Source organism: Muscardinus avellanarius, assembly GCF_963383645.1.
Source record: "Muscardinus avellanarius genome assembly, chromosome: 2".
Lineage (NCBI taxonomy): Eukaryota > Metazoa > Chordata > Mammalia > Rodentia > Gliridae > Muscardinus > Muscardinus avellanarius.
The window spans coordinates 61,903,309-61,917,683 of record NC_137787.1 but is presented as its reverse complement, the minus strand read 5'-3'; positions in this window follow the sequence as shown (position 1 = coordinate 61,917,683).

Genomic DNA, 14,375 nt, shown 5'->3' with positions numbered 1-14,375 from the left:
GTACTGGGGTTCCTGGAAGCCCTTCTACCTCCGGGCTACACTCCTAGACCTATTTTATATTTTTGAAACAGGGTCTCTTACACCAGCGCGGCTGGCCTCGAACCTGCGCGATCCTCCTGTCTCCGCCTCCCAAGCGCGGGGATTACAAGCGTGCGCCACCACGCCCGGCTTTATTTTTATTTTGAAACAAGGTCTTGCTAGGTTGTTGAGAGTCTCTCGCTAAGTTTCTAAGGCTGACCTTGAACTTGTGATCCTCCTGTATCAGCCTCTTAAGTACTGGGATTACAGGTGTGCACCACCCTGCTCAGCCAATGCCACCTCATTCCAAAGAATCTGTGAACATATTTTAAAATCACCATAGTGCTAATATTTCTTTATGGTAATGCAAAGAGCAAAACTTTGCAAAAAAAAGGGCTTCTCAGTTAAAGTTCTCTAGGAATGTCCTTAACTTTCCACCCATCTTTTGGGGAGCAACTGGCAACGAAACTGGCTGTAGAGGGACCTGCCTTGCTAATTGTGCATTGGAAGTGGTCCTCACTCTGCTCTTCCCTGCCCTCAAAACAGACTTCAGCTCAGCCTGAGGTTAAAATAGCTCAATACCCTGCAATCATAAATGTCGAGCTATAGGAAGAGAGAAAATTTTGAAGCGGGTGTTATTTTCTCCCTCTGTGGCACACACAGCAATGGAAATGCCAAGTGCAATCATCACCACAACACATTGCTGCAGACTCTTGACTTGTCCAACTGGAGATCAGCGCCAGGTCATAGAAATGTAGACTCTAACGTTCCTCTGACATAGCTCACGGTAGTAACACATTTAAACTATTTGCCTTGAAATCTGAGTTATAAGGATGCATGAGAGATGGATCTGCTGAATTCTAGGAGTCTGTCAAAGTTACAAAGCTTCCAAGGCCATCTACAACTGGGAAGTAGTTTAAGCAGAGGAAACACTGGGTTGATTCCAGGGCAGCCTCTGCTGACAATCTGAAGGGAAATGAGTGCAATATAAGAAGGAATAAAATTCTGATCTTTCCTCGAATGCCTATTGTCTGTTTTATCAAAGGCATCCGATATTGGCATGGGGTGGGCTATTGAGTCTCAAAAAAATCTATTCTTCACTTTCTACTACCTCGTCTGCAGACTGTTGACATTTTCTTTTATTTCCGACACTGATGTTTTTCCTTTACAGTGGAGATTTTAGCACTGATGTTGTAATTGCTTATCACACAGCTGGCCCTGTTATGATGTTCTCACGAATGTCCCTTCATTTCCCTGATGGTCCTGTGATCCAATCTACAATCCATTTAAAAACAAAACATTTCACGTGCCATTTTCTGCCGTGGCTCTTTTGGAGTTCCATTTCAGCTTCATTAATATTGATGCTGTCTGTCTCCTTGCTTATTTCAGAAGATTCCTTGAAATTAGTCTTCAGAATTCGCTGTGATTTGTTGCTGTTTTGTGCATCAGCCCCAGTACAGCTTGTCTCTCGTTAATTTTGTTTTTCTTTATTTTTACGCGTCTGCTCTGCCCGCTCTCCCACTTGTTCTACTGGTGTGTCAGGTCCTTTATGAAATCCCGGTTTGGCCACTGCCTTTCGCTGTGATTTTCCATCATTAGGGACCTCTTGAATAAAAATGTAGCCCTTGTTTCTGACAGAGTCCATGCTCCTTTTCTTTTCTTCCTGTGTGATTTTCCATCATTATGGTTCTTAAATTTTTTGAATAATGATATATACTATGAACAAATGGACAGAGCAGTAATGACTTCATCAGTGTTTTCTAAAGTGTGTCTGCAGCTTTGAGAGCACACAGTGCCGCAGTAAAATCTACTCTGTATGTAAAAGAATTTTTTAAATAGGTTTTGTGGTCGGTGGGTGACAGCACCAGGGCGCATTAATAATCCACGTTCTTTCTTACAGCGCTGGCTTGTTAGGATGCCAGTTTATTGGCCCCCAGATCAGAGAGTACTAGCCTCGGCTCTAAACATCTTCAAGAAATATACGTACAAAGCTACTGCTCCTTTTTTGGGGGGGGGGTGAACCCAGTGGCATTCTACCTCCAAGCTATACCCCAGCCTCTTTTTTATTTTTATTTATTTTTTATTTATTTATTTTTCTGTGGTACTGGGGTTCCTGGAAGCCCTTCCACCTCCAGGCTACACTCCCAGACCTATTTTTATTTTTGGAAACAGGGTCTCTTAAGCCAGCACGGCTGGCTTCGAACCTGCGCGATCCTCCTGTCTCCGTCTCCCAAGCGCAGGGATTACAAGCATGCGCCACCACGCCTGGCTTATTTTTTATTTTGAAATGGGGTTTTGCTAGGTTGCTGAAGGCCTTGATAAATTGTTGAGGCTAGCCTCCAACCTGTGATCCTCCTGTCTTAGCCTCCCAGGTGATGGGATTACAAGAGTGTGCCACCATGCCCCAGCATTAGATTCTTTTCTTTCTATAGCATTTTCAAAGGTTGTTAATATATCCTTCATCAAGAATGCTAAGTTGGAGCCGGGCGTGGTGGCGCACGTTTGTAATCCCAGGATTCGGGAGGCTGAGACCGGAGGATCGTGGTTCGCGGACAGCCTCAGCTACTTAGTGAGGCCCTTTGCAACTCAGTGAGACCCGGTTTCAAAATAAAGAATAAAAATAGGGCTGGGGGTGTAGCTCGGAGGTAGAATGCCCCTGGGTTCCATCCCCAGACCCACACACACCAAAAAAAAGAATGCTAAGTTGGAAATTGCATTAAATTTTTTTTGGTACTGGGGCTTGAGCCCAGGAACATACTAACTGTGGGCTATGCCCCCAACCCTTTTTATTTCTTACTTTGACACTGGGTCTTGCTAAGTTGCTGACGCTGGCCTTGAACCTATGATTCTCCTGTCTCAGCCTCTCGATATTAGGATGATAAGGCACGCACCACCATGCCTCACTGGAAATTGCATTAATTTTTTAAAATGAGGCAGATGAAGCCAACCTTTTCTAATTTGAGATATTTTATCTGTAGAAATGAGTATTTTCATTGACTACTTCTGAATAAATAACTCCACACTTCTAGTTACAAACAGAGGAAGAAACATTATGGGTGATAAAAGAATAGTTTTCAAATCTATTTCAAATCTAACAACTACAATTGTCCAAAACTAAGTCAATAAATGCCATGAAATAAGAGTGTAAAGCTGAAAATATCTGTTGCCCAATCATTGCTACAAAAATAAGAAGAGAGCAATGCTAAAATAAGACATACAAAATATACCATTCGCTACTGGTTAAAAACTGCGGCTGCTTCATGTTCAGAATACAAATTACCAACTAAAGAATCCAGTCACCTCAAGCTGTTTGCTTTTTGAGAATGCACCATGTAAACTACCAGAACCTATGGGCAGTTGGTATTTCTGAGAATTTCACAAATAATAGTTACCTTTTGAGGAAAACCAGTGCACTTGGATATGAGCCTAGAAATCAGAAAATTTGGAATTAGCGTATTGTTACTACAGTCATGGGTTGCTTAATGACAGATGAGGATATACTCTAAGAAATGCATTTTTGGGCAATTGTGTCATTGCGTGAATAGGATAGAGTGTACGTACACAACCCAATTAATAAAATCTACTTCACACTTGTGCTAAATTTTATCTATATATGTATATATATTTAAATAACCCTCTGCTCCTAGGGCCATGCTGAACAAAACTGCATATGGTTGAATCAAGTACAAAAATGATGCAATCAAGAGATGTGGCAAACATTCGGGGCATGAGCTGCTGCCAGCCTAACAGGACACGCTGCCCCTTGGTGAGCGCCTTTGTTGTTTTTGAGGTACTGAGGACTGAACTACATTCTCAACCTTTTAAAAATATTATTTTGAGACAAAGTCTCGATAAGATGCCCAGGCTGGCCTCAAACGTATGATCCTTCTGCCTTAGCCTCTCAAGTAGCTGAAATTACAGGCATGTGCTATTGTGCCTAGCCTACAGTAAACATTTTTATAAGTAGGAGCGTACTCCTTAAGTCCCAATACTAAGGAGACAGAAGGATCTTGGATTCAAGACCAGCCTCAGCAACTTAGCGAGTCCCTGTTTTAAAAGAATTATTTTAAGCTTTTTAAATGGTCAGGGGCATAGCTCAGAGGTAGAATGCCCTGAGTTCAACCCCCAATACCAAATAATAATAATAAGGAGGAAAAGGAGGAGGAGGAGAGAAGAACAACAACAAGAAGAATAAAAAGAACAAGAAGAACAAAAAGAACAAGAACAAGAAGAAAGTATACTCTAAAATAACTATAAAAAGTAGAGCAAAAGCTAGGAATGGTGCCACATATTTTTAATCCCAGTACTTGGGAGGCTAAGACAGGAGGATAAGGTTTGTGGCCAGCCTTAGCTACTTATTGAGGCCCTCCACAATTTAGTGAGACCCCGTTTCAAAAAAAAAAAAAAAAAGAAGAAGAAGAAGAAGAAAAGAGGGTTGGGGTATAGTTCAGATGCTCCTGGGTTTCATTCCCAGTACCATAAAAAATTACATCAGTTCCTTTATCAAGGAAAATTATATCAGTTCCTTTATATTTTTTATATTTTTATTTTTAATATATTTTTTATTTATTTTTATTTTTTATATTTTTAAACAGAGGCAAAAATGATTATAAAATTAATAGATATACATAGGCAAAAGAATGAATTTGGGCCCATATCTCACACAATTTACAAAAATCAGTTCAAGGTAAATCAAAGACCTAAATATAGGAGCTAAACTTCAAAAATCTTAGAAGGAAATAAGAAGGGTACATCTTCATGACTTTTGATTTGGCAATGATTTCTTAGTTATGACACATAAAGCTCAAGCAACCAAAGAAAGAATGATAAATTAGGCTTTATTAAAATTAAAAACTAGTTGGGCGTAGTCACCTATGTTTGTAATCCTAGTACTTGGGAGGCTGAGATGGGAGGATCACAGTTCTCAGATGGTCTCAGCTACACAGTAAAGCAAGCCCTTTGCAACTCAGTGAAACCCTGTTTCAAAATAAAGAATTAAAAAATAGGGCTGGGGGTATATCTCAGAGGTAGAATACCCCTGGATTCCATCCTTAGTATTGCAAAAAAATAAGAAGAGAGAGATAGACAGAGAGGTGAAGAGAGAGAGAGAAAGAGAAAGAGAGAGAGAGAAAAAGAGAGAGAGAGAGAGAGAGAGAGAGAGAGAGAGAGAGAGAGAAGAGAGGGAAAGAAAGAAAGAAATAATAAAAAGTAGAGCTGGGGGTGTAGCTCAGAGGTAGAATGCCTCAGAGTTTAATCCCTAGTTCTGCAAAAAATAAAATAAAAAAACAATTGTTCTATAAAGGACACTACCAAAATAGTCAAAATACAACTCACAGGAGAAAATATTTGCAAATCATATATCATATAAGAGCTTAGTATCAAAAATATATAAAAAACTTAAGGCTCAATAATAAAAACAGATCAATTTGAAAATAGGCAAATGATTTGAACAGTCATTTATCCAAAGAAAAAGTAAGAAATACATAAATGGCCAATAAGTATATAAATGATGGTCGACATTATTAGTCATTAGGAACATACAAATCAAAACCATGACATCACCTCACAACTATAAGGATGACTTGAATAAAAAAAAACAATAGACAATAACAAATGTTGATAAGGATGTAGAGAAACTGGAACTCTTACACATTGCTGGTGGAGATGTAAAATAGTGAAAACACTTTGGAAAACAGTCTAGAGTATTTCTCAAATAGAGTTATCATATAATCCAGCAATTCCACTCCTAGGTATATACCTAAGAGAAATTAAATCATATTTTCACACAAAAACTTGTGCGACATAGCTGGATGCAGTGCTACATGTAATCTCAGCTAATTGGAAACCGAGGCAAGAGAATTGCAGTTCAATGTCAGCCCCAGCAATGTAGTGAAACCCTGTCTCAAAATAAAGAATAAAAAATATTTTTTTAAAAAGGGCTGGGATTATAGCTCAGTAGCAGAGTATCCTGAGTTCGATCCCCAGCACAGAAAAAGCAAAACAAGAAGACACCCAAAACTTTGCTATAGCAGCATTATTCACAATAGCTGAATAAGGAAACAACCCATATGTCCATCAACTAATAAATGGATAAACAAATGTGATATATCCATAAAATGGAATATTATTCAGCCATAAAAGAAGTACTAAACTATTCATGAATTTCGAAAATATTATGTTACGTGAAAGAAGCCATACCTCAAAGGTCACATAACCATTTACATGAAATATCCAGGATGGTTACATGTATAGAAATAGGGAGTAGATATTTGGTTAACTAATCTGAATAAACAGGGAAATGGGAGGTACTGCTAATGCGTACAGAGCTTCTTCTGGGGGTGATGAAGATGTTCTGGAATTATATAGTGGCAATGATTGCAATGGTTTGTTACTAAAAAGTAGTGAATCAAAACAACTTTAGGAGGTCGTGTTTTATGATGTTTTCTCTTAATTTTCTTTTAAGATTATTTATGAGTTTTCTTTTCTTTTCTTTTTGTGGTCCTGGGGATGGAACCCAGACACATTCTACCTCTGGGCTACACTCTCAGCCCTATTTCATTTTTTATTTGGAAATTTCTGAGAGCCTCACTAAGTTGCTGAGGCTGGCCATGAACCTGCAGTCCTCCTATTTCAGCTTCTCAAGTACTGGGATTGAGTTTTCTTTTCCTTTCTTTCTTGCTTTCTTGTGGTACTGGAGATGAAACCCAGGGGCCTTCTACCTCTGGGCTATACCCCCAGACCTAATTTTTATTTTTCATTTGGAAACAGGGTCTCACTAAGTTGTTAAGAGCTTCGAACCTGTGATCTTCCTGTCTCGGCCTCCCAAGTACTGGGATTAGAAGCATGTGCCACCATACCTGGCTCTTGAGTTTTCTTTTGAAGAAGAATAAAAAGGTGGTGGAAGAAGAGGAGGCAGTGGTGGTGGCTGCCTGGAAAGTGTCTTTTTCAAGCAGAATATTTTGAGGATTGAAATATCAGTGTTAATATATTTTTAACTGAAGTGTTGAATAGAAATTATGGTTTAAATATGGAGAGGAATAACAGAATTGGGCTGAGAATAAATAAATATTTGTATGTTACATTTACATTGTCCCTGTGAACATAACATTCTGGGGAAAAAATTCTAGACATCTGGATGTTGATCATTATATTTTGACATTTCCTATAAATTGATACGTTGACCTTAATCTCTTTCTCAACAGGACCTATTGTTTGGTTCATCTTTGAGCCTACCTTTCAAAGACTACATAAGCAATAAATATTTGTGGAGTTACAAGTGCAAACAGAGTCCTTGGGCTATCTACCTAACAGTGAGCCATCACTCAAAGCAAAAAATCTTGGAAAAATAAATTACCTTTTTTTTGTGTGTGTGGCAAGTCTGGGGATGGAACCCAGGGGCATTTGACCTCTGAGCTACACCCCTTGCCCTATTTTTTTTATATTATTCTTTATTTTGAAACAGGGTCTCACTAAGTTGCAGAGGGCCTCATAAGTAGCTGAGGCTGTCTGTGAACCGCAATCCTCCGGTCTCAGCCTCCCAAATACTGAGATTACAAGCATGTGACACCATTTCTGGCAGAAATTACCATTTTTGATCCTATACAAACAAACAAACAAAAAAAATCACTTGATTCTGATCAGACACAAACAAAGATATTTATTTGAAGTAATCATATTCATTACTCAATTTTTCAGAATTCTGGGATCTAAATTATGTCATAAGGCCTGGCATGGTTGCACAGCCCTGTAATCCCAGTATTTGGGAGGCAGAGACAAAAAAATCACAGTCTCGAGGCCAGCTTCAACAACTTAGTGAGACCCTCAACAATTTAAGGAAACCCTGTTTCAAAGTAAAAAATGGAAAGGTCTGGGGATGTAGCTTAGAGGTAGAATGTTCCTGGGTTCAATCTCTAGTACCAAATATAAATAAATAAAGTCATACATCAGACAAAAATAGTCAGAAAGTGGCAAATGCTCCAAGTTTACAGTCCTCCTTTGAAGTCTCCAGCATGCCCTCGCTTTTTCAATGTTCCATTCCTTTTTTTCCTGTTCCCAATAGACCAGGCCATCAAATTAGCAGAATAATAATTTCTGGTGAGCAGCTGAGTTCTAGGGCTACCATATGGGCTTGCAGCTATTGGCACCAGGTAACGGATTCCTGATGGACATATATATCCAATGATCTTTGCAGTTGATCTCTGCTGCGCATCATAACACACTCCACTGCCAAACCTGAAAGCTTGAGAGTAGGTTCCATATTATACGGTTAGCTGTACCACCTTTTTTGTTCTCATTATATCTTATGGGCCACCTTCCTGCCAACACAGATTTGTTGCTGGGGGGATGGAGGGAGCAATGCACCAGGGGATTCTGAATGCTATAGTGATTTACATGATACTGATCCTTTTATCTACCCCAAAATAGACTGCAGAAGGCTAGCAGCAGACAAATTGCCATCTTATGTGGCACTTCAAAGAGGACAGGATAGTTGGGCACAACTTCCAGATATTCGGCCAAATGAATTTGTAGTATTCACTCATCATCAGATGGATCTTCTGGAATCACATGCCTCCTGGATACAATCTTTGTGACAGAAGAAATAGAGAATGTGCAGGGAGCAATATATATTCATTATTCTATAAAAGGAAAGGCCTGCTGGGATAGGAAGGGCTGTGGAACAGCTGTTTGCTCCCCAGTTTTACACATAAAAGAATGTTATATATAAAACACCTGTAGAGCATGGATTATCTAATATGTTTACCATAGGTCTACTGCCCAGTATATTGCTTATGCTATCATGAGCCCAAGAAAACTTTTATAACAAATGAAAGTCTACCATTTATAGACCTGGAATCTGACCACTACTGAACACATTTGCTAGTCCTGGAAACCCTGCCATATTTTCTTTGATGTTGCCCATGGGAGAATGAATTAATTTTCTCCAACCAATAAAGTGAAGCCAGATTGAAAACAGTTTCAGGTTGGTATATCCTATTCTTTGAAAATTCCAGGGTACAAGAAAGGATTTTTAAGCTACTTGAGAAAACGGGTAGTTTTATATGGACTAAGCAAGACTATTCTTTTCCTGCAAGGAACTTGACCTAGGAATTAAAGTATCTAATGAAAAAGGACAGAAAGATAACCCAGCCTTCCCCTTCTGCTGCATGAGTGGGGATAAAATAAAATAAAACAGAACAAAAGTAAACTGTCTGAATGTTTGGAGCAGAAGGTTCATTTCACCGTCTGAACCTGAGGAGAAGAAAACTCATGACCTGTACACAGGTAACTGTGGCCTTATAAAATTCTTGGAGTTTGGCCTTTTTGGAAGAAGTACGAGAGAACTTCCTTTTTCTTTCTAGAGCTAAATTCCTTATCTAAAAAACTAGAGTTTGGCCCCTGATTGGCTTCAGCCAACACAGCCCTTCTTCCATGCCTTATTCCTTTCCAATCTGGGTTAAATATCTGGTGAAGCTGCTCAGACTGCTATTCTGAGCACAATCTGGGCAGGTCTCAACACCGGAACTGACAGAAGTCTCTGGCCCTTCCAGGAACCATTCGCTGGTTCTCATCACAGGATATCGGCCCACAGCCCTGGCCAGGGCCACCAGCTTCCTTGTCTCTCAAGTTCCACCTTTTCCTAACCCCTACAAAAGGAAGGGAAAGAATTATCTGACTGCAAAATTCCTTGGAGTTTTACTGTGTGTGCGTGCGTACGTGCGTGCGTGTGCGTGCGTGTGCATGCGTGCGCGTTGCCGTAGATTGAACCCAGGTGACATTCTACCTCTGAGCTACAACCGCAGCCATATTATTTTATTTAGAAACAGTCTTGCAAGTCTCACTGAATTACTGAGTCTGGCTTCAAACCCGTGATCTTCCTGTCTTCGCCTTCTAAATGCTGGGAATATAGGTGTGCCCCACCACGCCCAGCATACAGTGAAATCTTTTTTTTTTTTTTTTTTATTTTTTGGTGGTACTGGGGCTCCTGGAAGCCCTTCTACCTCCGGGCTACACTCCCAGACCTATTCTTACATTTTTATTTGGAAACAGGGTCTCCTAAGCCAGCGCCCGCGGCTGGCTTCGAACCTGCGCGATCCTCCTGTCTCTGCCTCCCAAGCGCGGGGATTACAAGCGTGCCCTACCACGCCCAGCATACAGTGAAATCTTTCATCTAATTTGAGCCGATTTTTTAGTAAAATCTAAGCTATAGGTTAGGTTATAGATTTTTTTGGATAAACTAAGCTAAAGGTCCGAATTCATTCTTTTAAACATGGATATACAGTTTTTCTAACACTGTTGATGGGCCCTCTCTCTTTCTCTTGCTTTTTTTTTTTTTTAATCATAATTTTTTTGGTAGTTGAGATTGAACTCAGTGACATTCTACCTCTGAGATATGCCCTTAGCCCCTTTTATTTTTTTCTTTGAAGCAGGATCTTTCTAAGTTGCTGAGGCTGGCCTCAAACTTGTGATCCTCCTGTCTCAGTCTCCCAAGTACTGAAATTATAGGCATGCACCACCATGCCTGGTGATTTTTTCTCCCTCTTTCTATAAGAAAATGTCATTGGTATTTTGATAGAGTTTACTGAATTTGTATATTGCTTTGGATAGCATAAACATTGTAAAGCTATCAATTCTTCCAATCTATGAATGCAAGTTTTTTTTTTTCCTATTTATTTGTGTTCTCTAAATTCCTTCCTCACCTTTATTTACTGTTGGTGGGATTGCAAATTAGTGCAGCAACTGTGGAGATTCCTCCGAAAACTGGGAAGGGATTCACCATATGACCCAACTGTATCACTCCTGGGTATCTGGCCAAAGAGAATGAAATCAGAACATTATAGTGATACACGCACAGCCACTTTTATAGTGGCACAATTCACAAGAGCCAAGTTATGGAACCAACCTAGATGTCCATCAACAGAGAAATAAATGAATTACAAAATTATGGGATATATACACAATGGAACTCTACTCAGCAACAAAGAAGAACAAAATTATGAGCTGGGCACGGTTGTGCATACCTGTGATCCCAGTACTTGGGAGGCTGAGACATGATGACCACAAGTTCCAGGGCAGCCTCAGAAAGTAGCAAGAACTAAATTATGTCATTTGCAAGGAAATGGATGGACCTGGACGACATTATGTTAAGTGAGATTAGCCAGTTACAGAAAGTGAAGGTTCATATATTTTTCTCATAGGTGGAACCTAGATAACAGAAGATAAACGCCAGTGGAGTGACAGACGGGGATTAGGAAAGTGTACTGCATGTTTAGTGTGTAGGGGGAATTAATGAAAGAAAAACTTCCACTGATATTATGTGCATATGTGAAATTACCAATACCAGCCAGGTGTGGTGGTGCTCATTTGTAATCCCAGTACTTGGAAGGCTGAGACAGGAGGATCACTGGTTCACCATCAGCCTCAGCAACTTAGTGAGACCCTATTTCAAAATAAAAGAATAAGCTGGGCGTGATGGTGCACGCTTGTAATCCCAGTGCTTGGGAGGCTGAGACAGGAGGATCACACAGATTCTAAGCCAGCCTCAGCAACTTAGTGAGTCCCTGTTTCCAAATAAAATATAAAATAGGTCTGGCAGTATAGCCCGGAGGTAGGAAAGCCCCTGGGTCCCACCCTCAGTACCACAAAAATAAATAAATAAATAAATAAAATAAATAAAAAGAATAAAATAGGGCTGAGGGTGTAGCTCTGAGGTAGAATGCCCCTGGGTTCCAGCCCCAGTACCTCCCACACACTCAAAATTACTAATGCCATTTTATCAAGAATGGATAGAGAAAAAGGAGGAAGCCAGGGGAAAGCTCCCCAAGTGTTGTATATATGTATGTCCCTCTCACTCTGAACTTTATTATGTGAGACTACAATGCACCAGTAAAAGTATATAAAAATAAAAAATAAATTCCTTTCTCAATGTTTTATAATTTTCAGTGTACAATTTTTTCATGTCCTTGGTTAATTATTCCTAAGTATTTTATTCTTTTGATGTTATTTTAAGTGAGAATGGCACATGGCTTGAGGCCAGCCTCAGCAACTTAGGGAGACCCTGTTTTAAAATAAAACATAAACACCGGGCATGGTGGCGCAGGCTTGTAATCCCTGCACTTGGGAGGCGGAGACAGAAGGATCGTGCAGGTTCGAAGCCAGCCGTGCTGGTTTAAGAGACCCTGTTTCCAAAACTAAAAAAAAAATAGGTCTGGGAGTGTAGCCCAGATATAGAAGGGCTTCCAGGAACCCCAGTACCACCAAAATAAATAAATAAATAAATTAATTAATTAAAACATAAAATAAGCCAGGCATGGTGGTGCACACTTGTAATCCCAGCATTTGGAAGGCTAAGACAGGAGGATTCCAGTTTGAGGACAGCCTCAGCTACTTAGTGAGGTCCTTTGCAACTCAGTGAGCCCCTGTTTCAAAATAAAGAATAAAAAATAGGGCTGGGAGCCAGGTGTGGTAGTGCACACTTATAATCCCAGCATTCAGGAGGCTGAGACCAGAGGATCGCGGTTCACGGACAGCCTCAGCTATTTAGTGAGGCCCTCCAGAACTTAGTGAGACCCTGTTTCAAAATAAAGAATAAAAAATAGGGCAGGGGGTGTAGCTTGGAGGTTGAATGCCCCTGGGTTCCATCTCTAGACCCACAAAAAAAAGGGGGGGCTGGGAGTGTAGCTCAGAGGTAGAATGCCCCTGAGTTCCATTACTAGTACTGCAATAAAATAAAATAAAATAAAATAAAACATAAAATAGTGCTGGCATTGTAGCTGTAAAGTGGAATGTCCCTAGGTTCAACCCCCAACCTAAAATCAAAACAAAATAACATAAAATCCTTCATGATTCACCAGCAAAAAAGAGTTACAAAAATGCCAAAAGGAACTGAGAAAGAAAGTCAAGGGTCAAAAGTAAAGCCCCAAGCTGGGCATGGTGGCGCATGCATGTAATCCCAGCATTCAGGAAGATGAAACAGGAGGATCGCAGTTCGTGGACAGCCTCAGCTACTTAGTGAGGCCCACTGCAACTTAGTGAGACCCATTTTCAAAATAAAAAAATTTTAAAAATGGGCAGGGGGTGTAGCTCAGAGGTCAAATGCCCCTGGGTTCCATCCCCAGACCTGCAAAAAAAAAAATAGTAAAGCCCCAGCCGGGCATGATGGCACACATCTGTAATCCCAGAATCTGGGTGGCTAAGACAGAAAGATCACAGGTTCAAGGCCAAGCCTCAGAAACTTAGTGAGGCCCTCAGCAATTTAGTAAGACTGTATTTCAAAATAAAAAATAAAAAGGGCCAGGGGTGTAGCTTAGAGGTAGAATGACTCAGGCTTTAATCCATAATACCAAAACAAAAACAAATAGTTCCCTGCTAGATGTAATAGCACATCTGTAATTTCAGTGTTTGGGAGGCTGAGGCAGGAGACTGGTAAGTTCAAGGCCAGCCCCAGTAATTTGGCAAAACCGTGTTTCAAAATAAAAAGGGCTGGGATGCAGGATTTCTATAAGGAAATTGACATTCTGATTCAAATAATGTGGCACCTCAGTGGAATATTGAATAAAAATCAATGCCAAGCCGGGCGTGGTGGTACACACTTGTAATCCCCGTGCTTGGGAGGCGGAGACAGGAGGATCACGCAGGCTTAAGAGACCCTGTTTCCAAATTAAAAAGTATAAAAATAGGTACTGGGAGTGTAGCCCGGAGGTGGAAGGGTTTCCGGGAACCCCAGTACCACCAAAAATAAAAATAAAAAAATCAATGCCAGCCCTTCTCAAGGAAAGATTGTGAGTAGAAGATAAAGTACAAAAGACAAGCCAGGTGTGGTGGCACATACCTGTAATCCCAGTATTTGGGAGGCTAAGGTAGGAGGATTTGAGGCCAGATGCAGCAACTTTGTGAGGCTCTTAGCAACTTAACAAGATCCTGTTTCAAAATAAAAATAAAATAGGGCTGGGGGTATAGCTCCAAGGTGGAATGCTTCTGGGTTCAATCCCCAGTACCATACGATGCATACACATGCATATAAACACAGACAAAGGGCTGCAGATATAGCTCAGAGGTGGAATGCCCCTAGGTTCAATGTATATATGTGTGTGTGTATATATATATCAGAGTTATAAATAGTAATCAGGACTATGAAGTGTGATAGGTGTCAAATATTTTAAAAAGAATGTACAAGGCTGAGACAGAAGGATCATACATTCTAGGACAACCTCAGCAACTTAGCTAGACTCTCAGCAACCTATCAAAGACTGTTTCAAAAACAAAAAATAAAAGGTCTGGGTATAGCTCAGAGGTAGAATGCCTCTGGGTTCAATCCTTAGTATCGAAAAAAAAACAATCCAAACCATAACAACCTCCAT